General features: G+C 36.4%; 1 pseudogene; it reads right to left on the bottom strand.

Moving 5' to 3' along the window:
- Positions 1-3,223: 3,223 nt before the first annotated feature.
- LOC115516981 overlaps positions 3,224-26,280 on the bottom strand; it is a 48,636-nt pseudogene continuing 25,579 nt past the window's right edge.

Genomic DNA, 26,280 nt, shown 5'->3' with positions numbered 1-26,280 from the left:
CAAAGAAAACACCAGGCCTGGATTCCATCATATCAATCCTAACACTGATAGTAGGAGGAAAAAAGAAGTTCTACACAAACTCTTCCAAAAATATAAAACATCCCAATTCATTCCCATATGGCCAGAATTATCCTGATTTAAAAAAAAAAAAAAAAAAGCATTAAAGAAAACAATATTTCTCATGACCACATATCAGTAATTCTAAACAAAATTTTAGCAAACCAAATCCAGCAATACATTAAAGGATAATGTATCATGACAATTGGTGTTATCCCCAGAATGCCAAAATGGTTTACCAATCAAAAATCCTCAATATACAAAAAGAACAAATACTGCTAAAATGTCAACACTACCCAAAGCAATCTACATATTCAATGCAATACCTATCAAAATAACACCAGCATTCTTCACAGAGCTAGAACAAACGATCCTAAAACTTGTATGGAACCAAAAAAGACCCCAAATAGCCAAAGCAATCTTGAAAAAGAAAACCAAAGCAGGAGGCATCACAACCCCAGACTTCAAGCTGTATTACAAAGCTGTAATCATCAAGACAGTGTGTTACTGGCACAAAAACAGACACTCAGATCAGTGGAAGAGAACAGAGAACCCAGAAATGGACCCACAAACATATGGCCAACTAATCTTTGACAAAGCAGGAAAGAATATCCAATGGAATAAAGACAGTCTCTTCAGCAAATGGTGCTGGGAAAACTGGACAGTGACATGCAGAAGAATGAACCTGGACCACTTTCTTACACCATACACAAAAATAAACTCAAAATGGATCAAAGGCCTAAACATTAGACAGGAAGCCATCAAAATCCTTGAGGAGAAAGCAGGCAGAAACCTCTTTGTGGCTGCAACAACTTCTTACTCAACACGTCTCCAGAGGCAAGGGAACAAAAGCAAAAATGAACTACTGGGACCTTATCAACATAAAAAGCTTCTGCACAGTGAAGGAAACAATCAGCAAAACTAAAAGGCAACCGACGAATGGGAGAAGATATTTGCAAACGACATATCAGATAAAGGGTTAGTAACCAACATCTATAAGAACTTATCAAACTCAACACCCAAAAAACAATAATCCAGTGAAAGAAATTGGCAAAAGACAGGACTAGACACACTTCTCCAAAGAAGACATCCAGATGGCCAACCGACACATGAAAAAATGCTCAACATCACTCATCATCAGGGAAATACAAATCAAAACCACAATGAGATACCACCTCACACCTGTCAGAATGGCTAACATTAACACATCAGGCAACAACAGATGTTGGCGAGGATGCGGATAAAGAGGATCTCTTTTGCACTGCGGTGTGGAATGCAACCGGTGCAGCCACTCTGGAAAACAGTATGGGGTTCCTCAAAAATTAAAATAGAACTACCCTATGACCCAGCAATTGCACTACTAGGTATTTATCCAAGGGATACAGGTGTGCTGTTTCAAAGGGACACAGGCACCCCCATGTTTATAGCAGCACTATCAACAATAGCCAAAGTATGGAAAGAGCCCAAGTGCACATTGACTGATGAATGGATAAAGATGTGGTATATATATACAATGGAGTATTACTCAGCAATCAAAAAGAATGAAATCTTGCCATTTGCAACTACGTGGATAGAACTAGAGAGTATTATGCTAAGCAAAATCAGAGAAAGACAAACATCATATGACTTCACTCATATGAGGACTTTAAGATACAAAACAGATGAACATAAGGGAAGGGAAGCAAAAATAATATAAAAACAAGGAGGGGGCAAAACATAAGAGACTCATAAATATGGAGAACAAACTGAGGGTTGCTGGAGGGGTTGTGGAAGGGGGGATGGGCTAAATGGGTAAGGGACATTAAGGAATCTACCCCTGAAATCATTGTTGCACTATATGCTAACTAACTTGGATATAAATTTTAAAAAATAAATTAAATTTAAAAAATCCATCAATATAATTTACCATATTAACAAACTATTCTTTTTTAAACCATATGACCATCTCAAATAGACACAGAAAAAGCATTTGACAAAATCCAACCTTTCCTGATAAAAACTCTAAACAAAGTAAGAATGAAAGGGAATGGACCTCAATCTAATAAAGAACATCTACACAAAACCAACAGCTATCATCACACTTAATGTTTAAGGCTAAATGCTTTCCCCCAAGACAAGAATGTTACTTTCACCGCATCTCTTCATACTGGAGTAACTAGTGAAATCTGCAGGAAAAAAAATTCCAACTGGAAGAAAGTAAATAAAACTGCCTTTTCACAAATATGACTTCTTATATGGATAATCCAATAAAAATTTAAAAAAATTGAAATTAATATTTGTACCTAGCCAGCTTGTACAATACAAGATCAAAGTACCAATTTCAACTGTATCCCTATATACTAGGAAATAACAATTGAAAAATGTTAAATACTGTTTATAAAAGCATCAATAAATACTGACAAATATATCTTACTATACATGTTCAATCAAGCCCTATACATTAAAAACAACAGAATATTGCTCAGAGAAATTAAAGATGATCTTCATAAGTAGAGAAATAAACTTGTTCATGGGTCAGATGACTTAATATTGTTACCATATCACTTCTCTAAAAATTAAACTATAGATTTAACACTATCCCAAAGTCCCAAAAAACTTTTATAGAAAAACTGACAATTTAGTTCTAAAATTCATATGGAAATACAAAGGCCTCGAATATCCAAAATAAGCAAAAGAAGGATTAATACTACCTAATTTCAAAATTATTATAAAGCTGCATAATGAAAGTAGCATGGCATTGTCATGAAGAAAAATGAATCAACAGGAGACAGAATGCTGAAATAAACCCACATATATATGTACAATTTTTTTGACAAAGACACAAAGGCAAACGAGGTAAAGGAAAAATAGTCTTTCAACAAAAAATAGTTTTGAAACAATTAGATACTCATAGGAAAACACCGGATCCATATACAAAATAAACTCAAAATTAATCATAGACCTGAATGCAAAACCGAAACTACAAAACTAATGAAAAAACAAAACAAAACATAGAACACTTTTGCAACCATGGTTTAGTCAAAGTTTTCTTAAATATGACACCAAAAACACAATCCATAAGAGAAAAAAAATGGTTAAACTGGATTTCATCAAAATTTAAAATTCTGCTCTTCAAAAGGTACTACTGAGAGATGGTTGTATTTGAGAGAAATTTCACCAAGGAGGGTTAAAGATCTGTACAATGAAAACAAAAGGCATTAATGACAAAAACTGACGACACAAATAAATTGAAATACATTATGTGCTCACGGAAGAATTCACATTGTTAAAATGTCCTCGCTACCCAAAGCAATCTACAAATATTTATAAGTGCCTGATGAATACCATTTCTTAAAATTAGGGATACCTAGGTGGCTCAGTTGGTTGAGCATCAGACTCTTGACATCAGTTTGGGTCATGATACGGGGATCATTGGATAGAGCCCACATCAGGCTCTGCACTGAGGAACTTGCTTGAAATTCTTTCTCTCCCTATGCCCTTCTCTCTCTCTCTCTCTCTCTCTCTCTCTCTCTCTCTCAAGAATAAACATTAAAAAAAAACTTTTTAAATCAATAAAACCAAGAGCTGGTTCTTGAGACAGAGAAAGAGAGAAAGGGAGAGAAATATATAGCAACACAGGCCTAACTCAAGAAACAAGAAAAAGCTCAAACAATCTACATTAACAACTAAAGGAACCAGGAAAAAAAAAAAAAAGAAAAAAAAAAAGCAACAAATAAAGCCCAAGGTAAATAGAAGGAAGGAAATAATTAAGACCAGAGCAGAAATGAATGACATTAAGACTAAAAACAGCAATAGAAAAAAAAATCAGTAGGGGCGCCTGAGGGACTCAGTCGGTTAAGCATCACGTCATGATCTCATGGTTTGTGAGTTCGAGCCCCACGTCAGGCTCTGTGCTGACAGCTCAGAGCTTGGAGATTGCTTCAAACTCTGTGTCTCTGTCTCTCTCTGTCCCTCCCCTGCTTGTGCTGTCTCCCTCTCTCTCAAAAATAAATAAACATTAAAAAAAAATTTTTAATCAATAAAACCAAGAGCAGGTTCTTTGAAAAGGTAAACAAAATTGAAAACACTTAGCCAGACTCATCAAGAAAAAAGAGGAAGGACCCAAATAAGTAATAGCAGAAATGAAAGAGAAGTAACAACTATCACAGAAATGTAAAGAATTATAAGAGAATACTACAAAAAATTATATACTAACAAGCTAGACAGCCTAGAAGTCTATAAATTACTAGAAACATATAATCTTCCAAAATTGAACAAAAGAGAAATAGAAAATCTAAGGTCAATTACAAGTAAATCAGTAATCAAAAAACTACCAAAAAATAAAAGTCCAGGACAGATTCACAGACGAATTTTACCAAACATTTAGAAAAGAGTTAATACCTATTCTCATCAAACTATACCAAAAAATACAAGAGGAAGGAAAGCTTCCAAATAAATTCACAAGGCCAGCATTATTCTGATGATAAAAATCAAAAAACAACACACACACACACACACACACGCACACACACACACCCCTACAGGCCAATATCCTTGATAAACATAGATGCAAAATTCCTCAACAAAATATTAGCAAACCACATACAACAATACATTAAAAAGATCATTCACCACAATCAAGTAAGACTTACTCCATGGATATAAGAATGGCTCAAGATTTGCAAATCAATGTGATACACAGCATCAACAAAACAAAGGATAAAAATCATATCATCATCTCAATAGGTACAGAAAACAAAACCCATTTGACAAAATTTAATTCCATTCATGGTAAAAACTCTCAACAAAGTGGGGTTAGAGAGCACATACAACTATAAGAAAGACTATATATATATTGAAAAAACCACAGCTAACATCACATTCAATGGTGAAACAAAGAGCTTTTCCTCTAAGATCAGGAACAAGACAAATATGTCCACTCTTGCCACTTTTATTCAACACAGTACTCAAAGTCCTGTCCACAACAATCAGACAAAGAAAAAGAAGAGGCACCACACTGGTAAAGAAGTTACACTATCGCTATTTGCAGATGACATGAACTACACATAGAAAATCCTAAAGACTCCACCAAAAAGCAATTCGAAATAATAAATGAATTTGGTAAAGATGCATGATACAAAGTAATATTCAGAAATAGGGTAGCATTTCTATACACTAATAACAGAGCAGCACATAGAGAAATTAAGAAAACAAGACCATTTACTAGTGCACCCAAAAAGAATAATAAGTACCTAAGAATAAACTTAACCAAAGAAGTGAAAGACCTATACTCAAAAACTACAAAATAACTGACTGAAGAAACTGAAGATGACACAAACAATGGAAAGATATTCCAGGCTCATGGATTGGAAGAATTCATATTGTTGAATGTCTATACTACCCAAAGCAATCTATACATTCAATGCAATCTCTATCAAAATACCAACAGGATTTTTTTTTTTAATTTTTTTTTTTCAAACGTTTATTTATTTTTGGGACAGACGAGAGACAGAGCAGGAATGGGGGTAGGGGCAGAGAGAGGGAGACACAGAATCGAAACAGGCTCCAGGCTCTGAGCGGTCAGCCCAGAGCCTGACGCGGGGCTCGAACTCCCGGACCGGGAGATCGTGACCTGGCTGAAGTCGGACGCTTAAACCGACTGCGCCACCCAGGCGCCCCAGGATTTTTTTTTTTAAACCTAGAACAAATACTAGTAAAATCTCTTCAGAATCAAAAAAGACCTGGAATAACCAAAGCAATCTTGACAAAGAAAAACAAAGCTAGAGGTATCACAATTCCACATTCCAAGATATACTACTAAGGTGTAATAATCAAAACAGTACAGTACTGGCACAAAACAGACACACAGATCAATGGCACAGAAGAGAGCACCGAGAAATAAACCATTATATGGTCAATTAATCTACGACAAAGGAAGCAAGAACATATAATGAGAGACATTCTCTTCAATAAATAGTGCTTGAAAAACTGGACAGCTACATGCAGAAGAATGAAATTGAACCACCTTGTAACACCATACACAAAAATAGACTCAAATTGAATTAAACCTAAATGTGACACCTGAAACCATAAAAATCCTAAAATAGACCACAAGTCAGTAATTTCTCTGGCATCAGCCAAAGTGACATTTTTCTAGATATGTCCTCATAAGGCAAGGAAAACAAAAGCAAAAATAAGCAATTGGGACGACACCAATAAAACAAATTTTTTTTCAAAGCTTTTGTACAGTGGAAGTGAAACCAACAAAAACCAAAAAGAACACCTACTTAGAGGGAGAAAATTTCTGCAAATAATATATCAATAAGGTAATATCTAAATATATTTAAAATATATATATAACTCACACACACAAAAAAGCCAAAAATTAAAATTAAAAATGGGCAGAGGACCCATTTTATTTATCCAAAGAAGACATACAATGGCCATGAAAAGAGCTCAAACATCAGTCATCATCAGGGAAATACAATCAATCCAGCTCAACATCAGTCATCATCAGGGAAATACCAATCAAACCACAATGAGATATTAACCTTTCACCTATCAGAATGGCTAAAATCAAAAACACAAGAGGGGTGCCTGGTGGCTCAGTCACTTAAGCATCTGACTTTTGGCTCAGGTCATGATCTCATGCACTGAGCTCTGTGCTGACAGCTCAGAGCCGGAGCTTGCTTCGGATTCTGGGTTTCCCTCTCTCTCTGTCCCTTCCCCAACTGGCACTACTGTCTCCCTCAAAAATTATAAACATTAAAAAAAATTTAAGAAAAATCCAATAAAAAATTAGTGCAATAAATTTTGACAGATACTTCACCAAGAAGATATATAGAGGGCAAATAACACATGAAAATGTGCTCACAGCATAGTCATTATAGAATGCAAATTAAACCTCAGTAAGATACCACTGTATATATATTTGAATGGCCTAAAATTTAAAAGAATGAGCTATATCAAGGGTTAGCAGGATATGGAGTAGTACTGGAACGTCACACACTGCCTGGTGGGAATATAAATATAAGTAAAAAAACTGTAGAAAAAAGTTGGCAGTTTTCTTAAAAAGTTAAGCATATACCTATCATAGAACCCAGTCATTCCACTCTAGGTATTCACCCAAAGTAAAGTGTATGTCCACACAAGACTTGTATAAAGCTTTATATGCAACAGTGAATAACTAGCAATAACCTAAAGTCCATTACCAGGTACATGATAAATGCAAAGCATCATGCACCCAGTGCAGTGGAATTCTACCTTAGCAAAAGGAATGATTACTGACACATACAACCTGGATGAATCTTGAAATAATTATACCAAGAGAAATCAAACATAAAAGAGTATATGGTATATGATTCCATTTATACAAAATTATAGAAATCACAAACTATCTATAGTGTAAGTGTGTAAGTGGTTTCTTACACTATACTTACACTTGTGAATCACAAAGAAACTTTGGGAATAATGGATGTATTCGGTATCTTGACTGTGACAGTGGCTTAATTAGTATATATACATGTCAAATTTATAGCATTGTACATTCCAATATGTGCAGTTTGCTGTATCTCAGTTATACCTCACAAATCTCTTTTAAAAAATAGGTAATATTGGGGCGCCTGGGTGGCTCAGTTGGTTGGGCAACCAACTTCAGCTCAGGTCATGAACTCACGGTCTATGGGGTTCAAGCCTGGCATCGGGCTCTGTGCTGACAGCCCAGCCTGGAGCCTGCGTCAGATTCTGGGTCTCCTTCTCTCTCTGCCCCTCCCCCATCATGCTCTGTTTCTCTCTGTCTCAAAAATAAACATAAAAAAAAATTCTTTTAATAAAAAAAAATTGGTAATACTACCTTTTCCTTTCAACTCTAAAACAAAAAGTGTATTCTTTTCCTTTCTACCTTTGGTACTATTACTTCTAAAACATTATAGAACTAAAACTTTTTTTCCCATATTCTCTACATTTTCAAAACTGAACCCTTAGAATTCAATACTAGGCACACATGTTAAAGTTGCAAAGATACAAATAGATTGATGAGAATATTTTCCCCAACACCTAATTCCACAACCCAATTACAGACAGGAGTCCTGTGCTGGCTAGTTTCCCTTTACAGGGGGATACATACGACTCCAATCATCTCTTACTTCATCACTATGACGCAAAAAACACCTTTGAAAAATATACTGCCACTGTCATACCCTTAATCTCCACGCTGCCTTTTTTTGCTTTCCCCTCTTCCAGTTTTTCCTTGGTAACTAAAAATGGTATCTATACTTGTGGTTTCATTACATTTTCTCACATTTACAAAAAATTTTTTCAAGACATGTTTAAGAGTAAGAAAAGTATTTCTACACACTTACCCTCAAGTACTGGTCCAGCTCCAAGAATAATTTGTTCCACTCACTGGCAAATCCTTTCTGACGAGTGCAGTAAGGTGGTGTATAAGAAAGTTTGTGCTTTGAGTCTTCCCAGAACCACTCTCTCCTGAATCACAATGCACTGATTCTTTTGCGCTGAAGCATGGCATGATAAGCTACATCAGCCACAGCATAAATGTGGGGCTCCAGTTTTCCCAATTGGTGGTTATCATACATTTTGACATATTTGGGATTATAAATAGGAAGAAACTTGAATGGGTTAATAACTATTAGAATACTGCCAACATAGGTATAATTTTTTCATGCTTAAAGCGATTTCGTAGGTTTTCTAAGAGAGTTTTCTCATTCAAATCAGGTAGCTACTATAATCATCAAAAGTCCTTTTTGTTGAGGCTGTGGAGAAAACCCCGCTCCGATCATCCTACGACGTTCTATCTGTTACCCGTAGCCATGACTGCAGACTACCATAATGGATTGATCATCAAGGTTTTTTTCTCTCAGAAGAAAGCGATAGTCCTCTCCACTCAGGCGATTTTCCAGAGCCATTCGGGGCCACAACATCATTCGCTGAAACTGGACAATCTGTTGGATTGAGTATCCATTCTTCTCCACCAAATTCCTTTACTTCTGCAAGAACATAACATTTTGTTTTGTCAAGATGAAGTCTGTTTAAGAGAGAGTCAAATCACCTCAGCAGCTGTGAGTTTTTTTCTGGCAGGAATTGGACAGTAGATAGTCCCTTCTGAAATTGTCCCAGGATATATGTAACGTATGTTCATTATCCTCAAAGCGTCGTCTTCCTCCATCATTTATATTCATATTGGATCCTGTCCCATCAGCATGGATAGTATGTGTCCAAGACCCTGCAAACCATTTTCATGGCAAAAGAACTGTAACATAAAAGATGTGAAACATTTAGAAACCATATAAACAATCTTTACCTTCTGATGCTCAAGAAAGAAAGGCTTAAATCATGTTGATTACATCTTTTAGAACAGAATATCCTAATTCTTAGTCTAGAAAAGTCTTGAAAACAGTCTGAGACCACATAATATTACATTTATATTGCCCAAATCTGGACACTTCTCCAAAAAGCAACTTGCCAAAGATTTTTCCATGTTTTATCATACTAATAACGCAAAATCCAGAGTGCAAAATAAAAAAATTATTTGTACTCTATCTCAAATGTTTCCAAAGTACCTGAGATTAGAGTCAAGTTCGTTTCTTTATATTAAAGAGACTTGCCAAAGACTAGATTATAAAAGGGGGCAGAATACATAGACGGATCACCCTGCACACCAAAAGCTCTTATGGGATAAAGACAAACACAAAACAATGCCATCAATGAAGCCAAATTTTTGTGAAATTAAAAACAGTAAGAAGATGATATTAACAACACAGGAAATAATAGGTGTTGAAGAGGATGTGGATAAAGGGAACCCTCTAACACTATTGGTGGGGAATACAAACTGGTGCAGTCACTCTGGAAAACAGTATGGAAGTTCCTCAAAAATTAAAAATAGAACTTCGCTATGATCCAGCACTACTATTTACCCAAAGGATAAAAAAAATACTAATTTAAAGGGATACATGCACCTCAATGTTTGCAGCAGCATTATCAGCAATAGCCAAATTATGGTAAGAGCCCAAATATCTATAACTGATGAATGGATAAAGATGTGAGATACACACACACACACAATGGAATATTACTCGGCCATAAAAAAAGAATGAAATCTTGCCATTTCCAACAATGTGGATGGAACTAGTGTATTATGCTAAGCGAAATAAGTCAGAGAAAGACAAATACCATATGATTTCACTCATAAGTGGAATTTAAGAAACAAAACAAAGGAACATGTAGGGGAGAGAGGAAAACCAAGAAACAGACTCTAAACTATAGAGAATAGACTGATTGTTACCAGAAAACAGATGGGTGGGGAGGATGGATTAAATAGGTGATAGGAATTAAGGAGGACACTTGTGATAAGCACTAGGTATTGAACTGAATCACAAAAAAGCTACACCTGAAATTAATATTATACTGTATGTTAACTAACTGGAATTTAAATAAAAGCTTGAAAAAAACCATTAAGAAGATGAGATTAAATAAAAAATCAAACTAATGAAATTATAACTAAGAAATATGAGAGAAACCTGCTATAGAATAGATATATTTTCAAGGACTTTTGGCCTCTCTCTCTACCTCTCCTAACAACAAAAAGATCCTGCCCCCGGCTCGCTGATAAAATTATATAGCTGATACTATTATAACTTTTATTCAACCTTCCCTTTTCCTTCAAGGTTACCTTTTTATCTAACCTTATTTCATTTCTTACACGTATTCTGCATATCCTTCCAATCTTCTCAAACCCCATGTACATAACACCTCCAGAATGATTTCAACTTTGGCATCCCACTGAGAAAGTAGCATTTTCCAACTCAGAATGTATCCCTATTTTCATCTCATCTTAGTTTTTCCATTCTAGTCTACAAAGAAAATATATCCCAAGTCTTTTCCAGGGTTAATAAAACCTATTTCTTATCATCTCCATCAAACTTGCCCCATCAGAGAATCATCCTCACATGTTACCACTTTCCTTTTTATTTCATCCTTTAACATACAAATGCTGTTATTTTTTTAAATACCTTCAGTTACTTCTCTCTCATAATATTACATATTTGTAAAAGTTCTCAAATGAAGAAACTCTGTTTTGTTTTTTCCTAGATGACCTTTCAAACACAGAGAATATTATGGAACATATAAAAAGCAGTCATATAGCTACCACCGAATTCAACAAGTTTGAAAACTGCTGTAATTACTCCAGATCACTTTACAAACAACATATTAGAGATAAAGCTCCTTCTTTTGCTCTGCAGAGAGAACCACTGTCCTGTTTCTATATTTTTATTACACATGTGGGTCTCCATGAATTATAGATAGTACTGTTTCACTCTTTTAGGCTTTAAAAAAAATGGTGTCATACCATACTTAATAGTCTGCATCTCACGTTAACATTGTCTTTTCTAAGTGCTGATACATGTAAAAGTTCATTAACTGCCAAATAATATGTCAGTTAATGTTTATTAATTGTTACAAATGTACTGGGGTGGGGGGGGATGTAGATATTGGGGGAGACTATGTATGTATGAGGGGAGGTTGGGGGGTTCTGGACCTTCTGTTCAAATTTGCTGTGAACCTAACCTAAAACTGCTCTTAAAAGCAAGGTCTTTGTTTTTAAATCCCATTGGATGATTTATACCACAATTTATCAATCCACTGTCCTTCTAGTGAACACTTGGAATGTTTCCAATATTACACTATTAAAACAATGCTGCAGATCTCATACATGTCTCTTCGTATGTCTTTCCTAGAATTTCTCTGGGCTTTACACCTAGAATCGTTGGGTTTTAAGCACATTCAACTTTACTAGACATTAACAAAACACTCTCCAAATAGTTGTACCAACTATTTCACAGCAAGCGTAGGAAGGGCTCAAGTTTCTCTGCCTCCTTACCAATAAAAGTATGTCAGACTTGAGTTTCTGCCAGTATAAGTGTAAAAAGGTATCTCATTACTTTAATTTGCATTTCCCTGTTTATTAGAATGAGGATGAGCAACACTTACCATTTGCCATTTGGACTATGTTGCTTATTCATTTCTGTTTTTTGAGTTGTCTTTTCTTTATTGGTTTAAATGAGTTTTTCATATAGCCTGGATACTAACCAATTTTCAGTTAAATGTGTGATAATTATCTCCTACCTATTAGTGCCTTAGCTTTCTATTTTATTCACAATGTCTTTTGTCATAGAGTTTTTAATAGTCAAATTTATCAATCCTTTACAGGTTATGATTTCTTTTTTAGTAAATTACAGTAACAACAATTGTAGTTAACTCTTATTGTGTGTTTATTTATACCAGTCATTTTTCTAAGCATTTCACATTTTATTTCTCACAATTCCTGAGGGCTGTTTTTACCATTATCATCCTCATTTTACAAATGAGAAAACAAGTAAGATTACATAACTTGCCCAAAGTCATAACTAGCATGTGAGAAAGTTGATATTTGAAGCAGTTCGTCTGGCTCTAAAACCTACATGGCGTTATCTCCTGGTATAGTTTTTAAAAATCCCTCCTCATCCTGAAGACATAAGGTTATCCATCCTGCATTTTCTTCGAAAAGGCCTAAGGTTTTTCTTTTCTCATTTATGTACTTAATCCATACAGAATTTATTTTCATAGCGCTCTTATTTTCATGCCAAATCAGATTAGCAATTTAATCAGCACCTCAATGAAGAGTCCAATCTCTCCCTTGATTTATAATGCCACCTCTGTCATGTAGCTAATTCTATAAATATCAAGGTGTTCTGGGCTCTGTATTCTCTTCCAGTAGTCTATCTGTCCATCCCTGAATCTATCTTAATTACTATAGCTCTATAATAAGTTTTGATGGAAGGCATATCATTTCAATTTGTTCTTCTTTAATGTTACTTTGATTCTTTACCATAAGAATTTTAAGATCAGCATGTCCACTACCACGAAAAAAAAAACCTTCTGACATTTTTTGATGTTTATTTTTTTGAGAGAGAGAGCACGCACATGCACAAGCTGGGGAGAGGCAGAGAGAGGGAGAACAGAATCTGAAGCAGGGGCTCCAGGCTCCGTGCTGACAGCAGAGAGCTTGACATGGGACTGGAACTCATGAACTGTGAGATCACGACCTAAGCTAAAATCAGACACTTAACCGACTGAGACACCCAGGCACCCCCAAAACCTTCTGATATTTTGACTGACACTACACTGATTTCATAGATTAATACTGGGAAAACAGACATCCTATTGACTTCCCTTTCATGAAAATCACGCTGTTGTTTTACACTAGCTTTCACTTCTAAAGTTTCTGTCATTTTCATATCCACCTGATCTTTTTTCTACCTTAAGTGCCATAACTGGGTTTTTTTGCTTTGTTTGGCTTATTTTAGAAAGAGAAAGAGCGTAAGTGGGGGAAAGGGGTAAAGGAGGAGAGACAGAATTCCAAGCAGACTTCACACTCAGCACAGAGCCCAAATCAGGGCTCGATCCCACAACCCTGGAATCATAACCTGAGCCAAAATCAAGTCAGATGCTCAACCGAGCCCCCCCCCCATTGACCCCATAATTGTTTTAAGGGATATTACTCACTTTTCTTCTTGAAAATACTAAATATAAAATTTTTTTTTTCAGTGAAGCATTCTAATGTCATCCAAAGTAAACTGCTCTTCAGATTTATTTCATATCATTCTCGGCACTAGATGGCTAATTTGTTTGAAAATTTAGATGTACAGGTGTACTTTCTGATGGAAATTTTTTTTTGTTTTTCATATAAACATTTACTGAGAACCTACTATTTACTACTTTGTTTTAATATAACCACAATACCATTAATCACACCTTTAAAAATTAACAATTTTTAATATTACTGGTCAATGTTCAATTTCCCGTTATCTCATAAATATGTTTCTTACCGGTGGTCTGTTCAAATCAGAAGATATGTCCTACACTCAAGGAAACTCAAACCTCAGCTTCTGTACCTGCAAGGTCCCAGCCACAGCCCTACTCACTGCTTTGTGTTCTACTGCCTTTCTGAAACATAGGAATGTTTACCTTTTCTGCACCCCATTTATGTCAACTTGATTTTTCTTTTTGCTTCATCAATCATAGCTTTGTGTTTGGAAAAGAGTGTTTGCCTCAAAATATCACTAACAAATACATCTTGACAGCAAGCCATTAGCGTTTATCAAAATCATGGGCAATGTTTTAAAAAATACATTTCTAAGCCCAATAATGGTTCTGAGATTGGGAAATCTAGGCACTTCTGTTGTTGCTGGTCCAAAAAATAGTATTTGACAATCAATGGTTTATGTTTCCACTCTCCACTCCTTTACCACTCTTCCCACATAGCAAGCTCTGCCAATATTCTTTGAAAATGTCACCAATTACCATAAAGTTGCCAAATCCAACGGCCTCTTCTGAATCCTCATCTTAACACGGCACTCTATAGCATTTGACTAAGAAAGCCATCTTCTCGTTCTTGAAACTGCCCTCACATGATAATTATTTTTCTTGTAATCTTCCTGATAGGCTCACTCTTTTTCTGATTCACTCTCAGAGCTTCTTGTCCATGACCTCAATTTCAAAAAAAAATAACAACAACAACAAAATCTCCCAGTTTCTGGTCTCAACCCAGTGCTCTTCTATCTAAATGACTTTATCTAATCCACTGTCTGTAATTTATACCACTACCTGTTATCAATGGATGCTTCTGCACTACAATGACAGTGACCATATGGTCCACAAAGCCAAAAATGTTTACTATATGGCCCTTAAATGAAACAGGTTAGGGGTGCCTGGATGGCTCAGTCGGTTGAGCAACCAACTCTTGGTTTCAGCTCAGGTTGTGATCTCACAGTTCATGAGATTGAGCCCCGCATCAGGCTCCATACTGACAGCATGGAGACTGCTTGGGATTCTCTCTCTCTGCCCCTCCCCCAAGCTCGCTCTCAAAAATATATAAATAAACTTTAAAAAAAAAAAGAGTTTGCCAACTTCTATTCTAGGCTAACCCCTAAAAAAATTAGGAAAAAGGTATAACTTCCCAACTAACACTGTGAAAAAAATGGAATGATTAAAAAATAATCAATTCAAAGGAAGGCAAAAAGGAAGGGGTCCTGGGTGGAGTCAGAACAGATGGAACAAATGGAAAGCAAACTAAATGTATCAATAACTACATTAAATGGAAATGCTCCACTTAAAAGAAAAAGATTACCAAGAGATTTTTAAAATCCAACTATATTGTTTTTAATAAACACGCATTTATGATCTGATCAAGATCTGAAAGTTTAAAAAAATTCCATATACCATCTAAATTCTAGACAAAAAAAAAAGTCAGTACAATCAAAATAACATCAAGCAAAATAAAAAAAGAAAGTTGAGTTAAATATCTCTTAGGTCCCTTTTAGCCCTTACATACTGTAATTCTAGGTTTAGGCCTGAAATGAAGGTCTCTGGATATTACTGGGGACTCTGAAAAGTAGGAAGTAAGAAGTTAAGGAAGAAGTGGGAGAAGACAGATTGGCAAGTAAATTAGCAGACATTGGTCAAATCTGCTATAAAGAAAAAGGGAGAAGTATGAGTGAATCATTTGTTAGGGGACTTGGGAGCACATCTTTATGGTTATAAATAGAATCAAGTAGAGAAGCAGAAACTGAAAACTTAAGAAAATGAAGGTCTATCTGATGAGCCAAGGTTCTTCAATAAGACAAACTAAATGAGAATGAGATTTAGGTCAAAGATGGACAGGTGCATCTCTCAGAAAGTAAAAAACATACTCTTTTCTTTTCCTTAAAGAATTTAAAGAAAAAAAAAGATTGAGAAAAAGCTTTTTAGGTAAGATGTGACAAATGTGCATGTTAGCTCATCTTCACAACTAGATAGCACATTAGGAGCCCAGTTTTACTTATAGTAGGTCAATGCCAAGTAAAAGCCAAATTGAGTGCTGAAAGAAAATACATTTTGTAATATTTCAACTAAAGAAAAGGTGATGGAATAAATTAGTTATCAGATGACACACTATAGATAGGTACATGGACAGCTAACCGGTTTCATCTGTGCAGTAGGTAATCCGGCCCTTCTAATGAAAGTACAGTACTGCATTTGCCTTTGAAGAACTACTACTCCTCCCTTGCCATTTGACACAGCACACTTTGAATAGACCAACCTCATCCCCTAGCTAGGGGAGGAAGGGTGGTATTAGTCGTGACCCAGACCCAGCTAATCAATTATTCCATTCCCCCTGGCAACAGCGGCTGCTCATAGAGATTCCATATTCGAACTTTGCTGCATTTTCTTTTCTGCTGGGCTGGTTATCCAGAAATATGTAAATCTAAAACTGTTTGCAGCCATCTTTCCTGAATGCACAGAAGTCCTTACACAGTAAAAGAAAATGAACAAATACATACAGCAAAACCTAATCAACAGTCTAGGGGCATTTGGGTGGCTCAGTTGGTCAAGCATCCAATTTCGGCTCAAGTCAGGATCTCACAGTTTGTGAGTTTGAGCCCGCATCACGCTCTGTGTGGATAGTGCAGAGCCTGAAGCACATGTGGAGTTCTGTGTCTCCCTCTCTCTCTGCCCCTCCCCTGCTCACACTCTGTCTCTCTCAAAAGTAAACATTAAAAAAAAAATTTAAATAGGGGCACCTGGGTGGCTCAGTCCGTTAATTATCTGACTTCAGCTCAGGTCATGACCTCGCAGTTCGTGAGTTCGAGTCCCATGTCAGGCTCTGTGCTGACAGCTCGGAGCCTGGAGCTTGCTTCAGATTCTGTGTCCCTCTCTCTCTCTGCCCCTTCCCCGCTGTGCTCTGTCTCGGTCTCTCTCTCAAAAATAAATAAACATTAAAAAAATTTTTTTAATTTAAATTTCACAGTCTAAGCTCAGGAACCAAATATATTTGAATAAACTTTTAGGTGCTTACTTCACAATCATGCTATTTGCTATCCAAACTTGGGGAACCAAATAGATTCAAATAGGGCAGCACCCCCTGACATCCAAATTCCCTATCCAAACTAAAGATTGGGTAAAACAGATTTAGATGGTGAATGATACCTGTAATGCCAGTCATGCAGAAGAAATATGGCAAGGGATGTATAATATGATGTCAACTGAAAAAACTTAAAATATAAAACTACATATAAAGGCATATATATAAAATAAGGACAAATATTAGACTTTGAGTAATCTTCAAAATTCCTTTTTATAGTTTTCATCAAAAATAAGTTTGATGTGGGGCGCCTGGGTGGCGCAGTCGGTTGAGTGTCCGACTTCAGCCAGGTCACGATCTCGCGGTCCATGAGTTCGAGCCCCGCGTCAGGCTCTGGGCTGATGGCTCGGAGCCTGGAGCCTGTTTCCGATTCTGTGTCTCCCTCTCTCTCTGCCCCTCCCCCGTTCATGCTCTGTCTCTCTCTGTCCCAAAAATAAATAAAAACGTTGAAAAAAAAAATTAAAAAAAAAAAAAATAAGTTTGATGTGCATTACCTCATTTGAGTTGAACAGGAAATCTCTGAGACAGGTAACAAGTTAATACCTGTCAAATTAGAAAATTAAGGCTTACAGAGCAAAAAAGTCTATGTAAATTTACCTTATGATAAAGATAGCATTTCAAACCAGCAGATAAAAAGAGTATGGATAAATGACTGATTGAGAGAATAACTTATATTATGCATATAAAGAATTAAGCACTTTACTGGCACTTATGGAGCAATTACACATAGCTGTACCAGTTATAAATAAAATTATTTAATATGTTTTTTCCCTATCCCAAAGTAATATTTCGAAAGTATATGCTAACAGAGGGAACAATGCGGTCAGACAGTTGCTGTGGTCAGTAGGGTGTGGTTCAGAATAGGCCAGCTTATGCTGTTATTCAGTGGTCTGAGAAGAAACTAATTATAGAGGAAACTGTGGTGAAGAATGAAAATAGGGAATACAGAGCTTCCTTTAAATTAGAAGTTCATTTAAAAAAAAAGAAGTAACTAAAGATTTTTAATGTCATATTTTGCATCTGTGTACTAATAAAATTTAATTTTCAAAAAATTTTTATAGCTGCTTTTACTTCTTTACCAAGTTCTCAAGGTCATTTTCCAAGAAGAAAAAAAAGAAGTATCCTTTCTCTTTATATTTACTTTATCACAGGGATCTACACTAGTGTAAGATCATACACTAACATTCAGTAACAAGAGAAAAATAAAATCAGGCAAATTCATATCTAAAAAAAAAAATCTAGCTTCACTACGCAGAAAAACTCAAAGCAAAAATCTCACCAGTAGATATTAAAAGGAGAACATTCTACTATCAAGGCAGGGTCCATTCGAGAAAACAATACTGATTTGTATACAGTTGTAAATGTCATGGGGAGAAAGCTATTAAATATTTTGAACTTATTTTAGAAAAATAATTTGGAGGAAGTGGTGTTCAAGAGCTAATATTCATGTTTCTTCATATTTTAGTACTTATAATTTTGGAAAAATAATTTGGAGGAAGTGGTGTTCAAGAGCTAATATTCACGTTTCTTCGTATTTTAGTACTTAAAACTGAATTTACAAGTAAATATGTAACTTACTTAAATATGTAAATATTTATATTTTTAAACTTTTCCAACTATGTGTTTTATAATACTCTTTTTTTTCAAGTCTCTACTCTTTTTACAAACCCATTTCCTCCTCTTCCTGGGCACACAGCTAGACTGCATTTCCCAACCTTCCTTGCAGTTAATTATATGGGACCATGCAACTGAATCCTTGGCCAATGGTAAGTGGGCAGGGGTGATGTCCTTTCAGGCTGAGCCAATAAGAGCCCCTAAATAAAGGGGGTGGGAGGGCCTGCCTTTCCTTGTCTACCAGAAAATGGAAAGGATCCAGGGGAAAGCTCTAAAGTCCTATGGGATACAGAGCCACTAGATGGAAGAACCCTGGTCCCAAATGACCACACAAAGAACACCCACCATCACCCCATCCTCACCCATCTACATTGGACTATGATGGAAAAAGAAATAAAATTTTATTGTGTAGAATCACTGATATTTGGAGGCTGTTTAGTAATAGCAGTTAGTCTACCCTGACTAACGCATTACTAAAGAAATGTTCTAACTTCCCCCATAAGGAAATTCTTCAATATCCAATCCAACAATAAGTACTATTGGTCTGCCATTAAAATATATCCCGAATCTAACCATTTTTGCCATTCCCATCTATACCACCTAGTTCAAGCCCCTTATCATTCTCTCATCTGAATTAGTGAAAGAGTGTGATATGCCTGTATCCATTGCTCCACTACAGTCTAGTTTACACCTAACAGGGGAGTCAACCCTTCTTAAAGGTAAATCAGATCACGTCACTCTCTTACCAAAATTTTCAATGTCTCTCCATAACACATTGAATAAAACCGTAACCTCTTACTGTAGCCTAACTTCATCTTTCCCTCACTCTACTCCACCTCTACCCTCACTGGTCTTTTTTTGAATTTAAGCTTATTCCTGCTTTAGGACCTTTACACTTCCTTCCTGCCCCCTCTACCTGGACCTTCTTTCATTCACTGAGGTGTCTGCTCAAATGCCAACTCCTCAGAGAGGATTTTCTTTCCTAACCTATGTAAAATAACCCCCTTTCCCTGCTATATTCTCCTTGTCCTGATCTATTTTTAATCATAGAACTTGATACACTACCTAGAATTATATTACTATTTGTTTTTATGTCTATTGGAAGTCTTCCCCACTAAAACGTTTTTGTCTTTTTCTTCATAGGTATCCACAGCTCAAAAATATATTTGTTAAAGAAATAAATCCACATACGCATTAATTCATGTGTTTTAGAAATCATTTTTACTGCTTAAGGCAGTCATTTTATTAATAGTTTGTTTTCCCTTTTTCCTACCTTCTCATCTATTTTCATCTATATACACCACTTTTTTAACCTCCTGTAAGAGCTGTTCTCAACAATAATTTAACAATATCTGGCCTTAAAAATAGGAGCAAGTAGGAGCACCTAGCTGGCTCAGTTGGTAGAACAGGAGACTCTTGTTCTCGGGGCTGTAAGTTCAAGCCCCACGTTGGGTATAGAGATTACTTAAAAAATAAAATATTTAATAAATAAATAAAATTTTAAAATGTAAATGAGTATCAAATTTCTTTCCTAAGGAGTTAATGTTGCTGACAGAGTAAGTGTGCCTAGTAATATATGTAGAAGGTGGCTCTTGGGGCACCTGGGTAGCTCAGTCAGTTGACCATCCTACTTTGGTTCAAGTCATGATCTCACAGTTTGTGAGTTCGAGCCCCACATTGGCCTCATTGCTGTCAGAGCAGAGCCCACTACGGATCCTCTGTCCCCCTCTGCCCCTCCCCCGCTTGTGCTCTTTCAAAAATAAACAAACATTAAAAAAAAAAAAGAAGGTGGCTCTTAAGAGAATACCTAAATGGCCAATAAAGATATGAAAAAATTCAACATCTGCAGTGAATTAGATTATTGTTCAAAAAATTCACTACCTGGGGTGCCTGGGTGACTCAGTCAGTTAAGTGTCCAACTCTTGATCTCAGCTCAGGTCTTGCTCTCAGGGTTGTGAGTTCAAGCCCCACTCTGGGTTCTGTGCTGGGTGTGGAGGCTTCTTTAAAAAAAAAAAAAAAATTATTCACTACCTATCCTCAAGTCCAGTCAAGTATACCTCCTCATCCCTTGAACTGAGCTAAGCCACATGACTTAATTTCAAGAGTAAGAGGTCAGGAGACGTGATGATCTTAAAATATGCTTGCCCAGTTAGGTATGCCTTCTTGCATTTGTGCCACCACTATGAAAATATGCATTATCTAGCCTACTACTCCCAGTAGGAAGATGAGATACACAAGGAAGAGCTATGCCAGGAGACCCACAAAATCATGACCAACAAATAAATATTATTGTACACCACTGGCAATTTTCAAATTGTCTGTTTAGGATTATCAGTTGACTAATATAACATCATTAGTCATCTGAGAAATGAGAATAAAAACCATAATGGGATATTACCATTAGCAAAATTGGCTATGTCCACTAAAAGCTACATACAAGAATGTTCACTGCTACTTCATTCAAAAATAGCCAAAGAAATAAAAACAATCAAAATCTTATCAACAATAAAATTAATTAATGGAATACAATACAGCAATAAAAAGAACTGCTGATACAAACAACAATTAATCTCACAGACAAAAGACTCCATGCAGAGACCAGACTATGACCAAAACATAAATAACTTAAAATCACTCCCTCTATAAGATAGCTCTCCAGTGTTTGTAAATAGTATTTTTTTCTTGGGGCACCTGAGTGGCTCAGTTGGTTAAGCATCTGACTTTGGATCAGGTAACGATGTCCCGGTTCATGAGTTCAAGCCCGACTCAGGTGATAATCTCACACTTCTTTTTTTTTTTAAGTTTATTTATTTTGAGAGAGAGAGAGCATAAGCAAGGGAGGGGCAGAGAGAGAGGGAGACACAGAATCCAAAGCAGGCTCCAGGCTCTGAGCTGTCAGCGCAGAGCCTGATACAGGGCTTAAACCCATAAACCATGAGATCATGACCTCAGCCAAAGTCAGTCACTTAACCAACTGACCTACCCAGGTACCCCCTGATCTCATGGTTCTTGAGTTCAAGCTCTGCATTGAGTTCAAGCCCTGCTACTGTCAGCAGAGTCTGCTTCAGATCCTGTCTCCCTTTCTAAACTCTGCCCCTTCCCCACTCTCTCTCAAAAATAAATAATGTAAAAAAGTAATAAATTTATTTAAATTTTAGTTAACATACCATGCAATATTGATTTCAGGAGCAGAATTCAGTGATTCATCACTTACATACAACACCCAGTGCCCATCAGAACAAGTGCCCTCCTTAGTACCCAACACCCATCTAGCCCATCTCCCCCCAATCTCCCTCCATCAACCCATAGTTTGTTCTCTATCATTAAGAGTCTCTTATGATTTGTTTCCCTCTCTTCTTTTCCCCTACCTTCCCATATGCTCATCTGTTTTGTTTCTTAAATTCCACTATAAGTGAAATCATATGGTATTTGTCTTTCTCTGATTGACTTATTTTGCTTAGCATAATATACTCTAGCTAATCCACATCACTGCAAATGGCAAGGTTTCATTCTTTTTTATTGCTGAGTAATATTCCATTGTATATACATATATACCACATCTTCTTTTGTTTTTGATGCTTATTTTTGACAGAGAAAGAGAGGCAGAGTACAAGCAGGGAAGGGGCAGAGAAAGGGAGACACAGAATCTGAAGCAGGCTCCAGGTTCTGAGCTGTCAGCACAGAGCCCGACATGGGGCTCAAACCCACAAGCCATGAGATCATGACCTGAGGCAAAGTCGAATGCTTGACTAAGCCACCCAGGCGCCCCTATACCACATTTTCTTTATCCATTCATCAGCCAGAGGACACTTGGGCTCTCTCCATAGTGTACCCCTTTGAATCTGTATTTTTGTAGCCTTTGGGTAAATACCTAATAGTGCAATTGCTGGATTATAGGGTAGTTCTATTTTTAGTTTCAGATTTTTTTCTTAATACACCAATATGGATGATATAATTATGATGTTTCTGTGCTTTTATCCACTTAACAAAATTCCAAAAGCTTCAAAATGTTTATTCATTCTAATAAAAATCTTTTAAGGCTACAAAAAAAATTTATATAGTTTTACACAGCAAAGTTTCTGCTCTGAGGAAACCCAACTAGTTGACTCAAAAATTACAATATGATGCACAAAGTTTTACAGAAAAAGAATCTTACAATTCTTTAGAATTCTTAATGAAAATACAAAAAATTGTATTTGTGGGTGCCTGGGTGGCTCAGTTAGTTAAGCATCCAACTTGATTTCGGCTCAAATCATGATCTCACAGTCGGGAGATTGAGTCCCGCACGGGGCTCCATGCTGGGTGTGGAGCCTGCTTAAGATTCTCCCCCGTCTCTCTCTCTCCCTTTCTCTCAGCCCCTCCCCTACTTGCACTCTCTCTCTCTTCCTGGAAAAAAAAAATTCATTTGTAATTAGAAAAAAAACTATACATGCTTTTTATCCAGATCATTTATTCATAGATTTTATTTTACTAGCTCAATGATATTTGCCTATAAGATTATCAAATTACCCTTCCACAGTCCTCACAGAAAGAAAACTGTACATCAAACAGCTTTCTCTCTAGGCTCCCAATCTCTAAATAATTAACGTTTTAAGTGAACACACACTTAATGACTCTTACGAGCTCAGGAATGTGCTACATCTCAGCAGCACTTCATTTCTTTAAAAGTACAACATTTTCATTCACAGCTTTAGGAAGACTAATGCCTCTTTATTGATAATATATAGTTAGACACTATGCTATATGCTTGATATGCATTACCCCATTTAATAAGAAATGTGTGCTATTATCCTCATTTAAAGATGAAGAAACCAGCTCAGAAAGGTTATGTGATGTTCCCAAGATGATACAGATGATCTGGGGTTAGAAACCAGGTCCCGACTATAGATGCTGGAGGATGTGGAGAAACGGGAACTCTCTTGCACTATTGGTGGGAATGCAAATTGGTGCAGCCACTCTGGAAAACAGCGTGGAGGTTCCTCAAAAAATTAAAAATAGACCTACCCTATGACCCAGAAGTAGCACTGCTAAGAATTTACCCAAGGGATACAGGAGTACTGATGCATAGGGGCACTTGTACCCCAATGTTTATAGCAGCACTCTCAACAATAGCCAAATTATGGAAAGAGCCTAAATGTCCATCAACTGATGAATGGATAAAGAAATTGTGGTTTATATACACAATGGAGTACTACATGGCAATGAGAAAGAATGAAATATGGCCCTTTGTAGCAATGTGGATGGAACTGGAGAGTGTTATGCTAAGTGAAATAAGCCATACAGAGAAAGACAGACACCATATGGTTTCACTCTTATGTGGATCCTGAGAAACTTAGCAGAAACCCATGGGGGGGGGTAGAAAAAAAAAAAGAGGTGAGAGTGGGAGAGAGCCAAAGTATAAGAGACTCTTAAAAACTGAGAACAAACTGAGGGTTGATGGGGGGTGAGAGGGAGGGGAGGGTGGGTGATGGGTATTGAGGAGGGCACCTTTTGGGATGAGCACTGGCTGTTGTATGGAAACCAATTTGACAATAAATTTCATATACTGAAGAAGAAAAAAAAAAAGAAACCAGGTCCCAATTTCTTAACCAATATGCTACACTTAGCACAAATAAGAAACATGATGATGACAATAATGGCAACACACTCACTCAGCATTTACTCTGTGCTTAAGTCATTTAATCTTCATAACAATCCTAATCAAATGTATATTACTATCCTCATTTTACGAATCAAGAAACTGAAGCACATGAAGATTGACACTTGTCTCAGGTTACAGGCTAGTTACACAGCAGAGCCAAGATTTGGACCTCAGTGGTCTAGCCCTAGACTTGGTGCTCTTAAACACTATGCTACTTTGCCTTTCATAAACTGCTTCATGTTATGGTTGAAAAGCTACACATCATATTTCCTCTATGAAATCATAAGCTTTTTATGGAGCAGAGATCAATTCTGACCCCACTGCAGCTCAATATTAGCTTTTCTTTAGCACAGGAACTGGTAATAATAAAGGGAGACTAGGAGGCACACTGGGGTCCGAAGGAAGGCTTCTTTGCAATAGTGATGTTTGAGTTTAGCCTTGCCACTGAACTCCCAAATTGTGTTGTCAACTGCTTAGTCCATATTTGGTGGTCTCCCCTACCAGTCTATAGGCTTGATGAAGCACAGTATTTGTCTTTATATCTGCTACACAATGTTTGGTACTCAAAAAATGTTTGTTGAATAAATATGTGAAACTATTATAAAGTATTTTACCTCACAATAGCCACTATCAATAGAATCAATAATATAAAACAGATTCAGAAGCAATTTTACAATTTGTGATAAACCACTTATCAGGCTGTTGAAGTAGAAAAAAAAGCAGGGAAAGGTAGTGATAGACAATAGAAACATATAAGACAGTAGCAACATATGTTATTTATACCCAGTAGTAAATATGAGAACAAAGCAGAGAGACTTTTTTTTCTTAATTTACACATTCATAAATTTTTATCCCTTCAGTTAAGATAACCTTCTTCTGAGCACTTCTTCCTTTAATTTTCAATAAGAATTAGAGACTTGGGAAGTTGATCCACTTACAAACTCCATAAATGTCCAATATTTTGAAGATCTTGTTGACAAGATAGATAAGCTCAATGACTAAAATACAAAATGCTGCGATTCAGCCTCACTTTCCACATTCTTAAGCTTGAGGAATAAGAATTCAGCATTTATTTATAAGGGTGGGCCTAGGGGTATCTTTCAACCCTACTACTCTGTTTATGAAACACACTTCTATAATATGACATCTTTCAGGTACTGAATGACTTTTCAGATAACCATACTCTTAATCACTTGAGTAGTTTCACAGGCATACTTTAAACTCAGATTTGAATCCTCTGTATGAATGATTCTGAGAGGCTTTCAGAGTCATATGAGCAGGAGACCCTTCTAACAGATCATCTCTTCTTGTCCACTTTGGGAGATGTCCCACAGTCTCTTTAGTCTTTGTCCCTACTACATTTTTTATTTGCCCTGTTTTTCTACTCTTCAATAATACTAATGTTCCTTGTATTAACTATTGCTCAATTCCTCCATTCCAGATAATTTAACCAATGTTCTAAAACTCTTCAACAATTAAGCATCCTGAGGACAAAACAATAAATAATAAATAAATAAATAAATAAGTAACAAAAACAAAGAAACAAATGAACAAACTAATTTTGGATAACCGTATGGTTTTTCTATAGAGAGCCAGAGTATAAATATTTTAGGCTTTGTGGATCACATATTTGGAGTTTTTGTTTTGTTTTACTCTTTTAAATGTTTAAAAATGTAAAAACCATATTTAGCTCTCAGACAGAACAAAAACAGGCCACCTGCCGGATCTGGCCTGTGGACAGCAGTTTGTCTATCATTATACTAGAGGACTTACGTATGCTATTTTAGTTATCAGTAGCATGCAGTGAAGCCTCAGGGGGGTGGTAACAAACCTGTATGAAATGAGAAGAAGCCAACTATGATAACATATGTGAGAATACTCCAGGCTAAGAGGAATACGTAATGCAAAATGTTTAAATCAGAACACAAACTCGGTATGGTTGCGGAACCGAAAGGAGGTTAGGGTAGTATGGCTGAAACAAGTATTCCACAAGGAAAATGGTGAGAAAGTTGAGGTCAGAGATAGAAAGGAG

The sequence above is a fragment of the Lynx canadensis genome, chromosome B3 (genome assembly GCF_007474595.2).
Source record: "Lynx canadensis isolate LIC74 chromosome B3, mLynCan4.pri.v2, whole genome shotgun sequence".
In the NCBI taxonomy this organism is placed as follows: domain Eukaryota; kingdom Metazoa; phylum Chordata; class Mammalia; order Carnivora; family Felidae; genus Lynx; species Lynx canadensis.
This window is presented reverse-complemented; position numbering and strand designations above follow the sequence as displayed.